This window comes from Acyrthosiphon pisum, chromosome X, assembly GCF_005508785.2.
Source record: "Acyrthosiphon pisum isolate AL4f chromosome X, pea_aphid_22Mar2018_4r6ur, whole genome shotgun sequence".
Lineage (NCBI taxonomy): Eukaryota > Metazoa > Arthropoda > Insecta > Hemiptera > Aphididae > Acyrthosiphon > Acyrthosiphon pisum.
In genome coordinates, this window is record NC_042493.1 from 92,879,779 (window position 1) to 92,882,671 (window position 2,893).

Sequence of the window (2,893 nt, forward strand, 5' to 3'; positions counted from 1 at the left end):
TGTATAGAAAATGCTAATATAAACATTCAGTCAAAATTTCATGTATCTACGGTCATTTTTTTAAAGTTACCCCAAAAACCAAATTCAATTTTGTGAAAAATCGATTTTGCGTAAAAATTCCCGTTTTCCTTAATTTTTCTTTGGTTTTTCTTGGCGCTTTTGAAAATTACTGGGAATTTTAAATTTTGATCTCCCCAATGCATCAACGATATTCACTTTCCAATTGAACAAGATACTCAAGTTGAAAATCGAATCATTTCGACTACTTATCGTGTACACAGACACAAAAAAAAAAAAATAAAATAAATAAAAAAAAAAAAAAAAACAACACATCATTGTAAAATCAATACATTCATCGTTCCACTCAGAATCTAAAATCTCAATATTTCATTTGTCTAGAATAAGCATGCATTAATCTATAGCTAGTTTATGATATACGCTTAATTATTAAACTTTTATAATTTGTATCCAGAATTGTATAGGCACCTACTACCTATTATACTTCGACGTATGTGTATAGTTATAGTATTCATAACACAATGCAAACACATATATTTTATTGTACACAATAAGACCTCTCTTGATAAAAATGTTTTAATTCGTAATAATGAATTATTATTGTATTTATTCAAGTAATACATTAGTGACTTTACGGCTCTACATACTCCCACTTTTTAAATAATATTAAAAGTAAACAAGTTTACATGCGTGAAATTAAAGTGTATGAACTCGATGTTCTTTAGATACACAAAAAAAGTTTTTGGTAAACTTTTGATTAATTATAAAGGTCTATGGATTACTTAATGCTGTGTGCTAGACCTTTAGTTTAATAATTTTATAATTTTTTATTAGCCTCCATTCGGTGACCACGCTTAGTCAACCACAACATTAGCCAGACTGATGTGGTCACTATGCTCAGAAGATCTTTTTTGAAATAAATTATCTTATAAAGTATCTAGATAATTATGTTACGATTTATCTAATGTTTAGCTTAGATAAAAAAAATGGGCTTATCTAGATAAATATTATAGTGCCCCTACAAAGTTATAAAACCAATGTTACTAAAATTCTAATACAATATAAATCATTTATAAAATTAGAAGATTAATATATTTCTTGTTATTATTTCCAAAGACAGTATGACGAAAACCTACATGCGGGCTTGCACTATACTCGTACATCGTTCTCTAGGGCGTCACCGTTTTCGGCCAGTGTCACTTTTCGGCCAAAACTTACCATTCCCTTTTCGGCCAGTGTTCAGTGGCGTGCTCAGCGGGTAGGCCTGGTAGGCCCGGGCCTACCCTGTCTTTTTTTCGTATTACGAAATGAAATCAATTTGGAACAAAGATTATTTATTTATTACACACTTTAATATCAGGCGTGAATAATTGTGGCCACAGTTCCTTCTGTTTATTAGACGACGACTAAAAATTGTAAATAATAGACAATATTCCCGAAATGATTGTTATTAATTAAACGTTCGTCACTGACTGTTCTCCGCCGACAATCGTCAAGAATTTTACGATGTTCATATGAGATAATGAATATGAATTATAAATGTTATTTTTAGTGCCTATTAATAATTTATTACGGTGTGTCGGTGTGTACTGTGTAAACGTATAGTGAGTGACAGAGCCGATCGAGGTAATAGTTTTGTCTGTGTACACTATTTAGAATAACCTAAATACATTTTTTTTTATAAAACTGCTTAAAATTTGACTACCTACTAATTAAATTAAAATAAAATGAACAGCCAGTCTTATAAACCTATTCCGAAATCCACAAGGACATTGAACGATGATGATAGTACAACAGATCAACCTCAATTGAACATTTTTAAATTAAATGTTACCTCGACTTCTAACGAGTCTTCAACTTCTTCTCCTTGCTTAAAAGTGACTCAATGACTTAAATTAACTAAATAATTATATTTTATGTAAGTAGGTATACTTATAATTAAAAAAAACTATTGTTTCACTTGTATTCACTTTTAATATCTTTGAAATATTATTAACAAGTCAAACAGGAGGAATAAATTGTGTTATATTAGGTATATTATGTGATCATTTTTTCTAATTAAATTTAAAAATGTTATAAAAAGTTTCTAAAAAATAATGTATACCTATATAAATTAAAACAATTATAACCAGGCCTGTCCTACATTTTTATCCTGGGCACGCCTCTGCCAGTGTTACTTTTCGGCCAAGACATATTGTTCCTTTTACAATTATAACAACTGAACTTAACAATTTGTATACTTAATTAAATATGATTGTATCCATAAATGTGATTTTTAGATAAATACTCTTACATGCAAGTTACAACTGAGTCAAAAAAAAAAAAATAAAACAATTGGCAATAAAATGATTTAACATATTATTAGCTTAGTCAAATTAATTAAGAATTAATTAATTTGTAATCGGAAATCTTAAATTTTGACATATTCATGAATTCATATTTTACTATCATAATTATTATTATATACCTTCTTATTACCTATATGTATAGACTATATTAATTTTTATTCAATTATAATGTAAGTGATAACATTGCATTTAAATACTAATATAATATAATCAATTATAACAATAAATTATTGTCAATTGTTTTATTTTTTTATTTTTTCAGTTCTTTACTGTAAGTTGTAAGTAATAATGTTTAAAAAAAAAATCACATTTTTGGATACAATCATATTTAATTAAATATAAAAATTGCTAAGTTCAGTTTGTAAATTTGTAAATTTAAAAAAAAACTGTAGGTGCTGGCCGAAAAGGAACAGTGGCCGAAAAGGGAACGATATATAATGGCCGAAAAGTGACACTGGCCGAAAAGGGATTGGTACATCCCTTGGATGTAGGGGGCCGCCCGTTCTCTACTAGCTATAAATCATAAT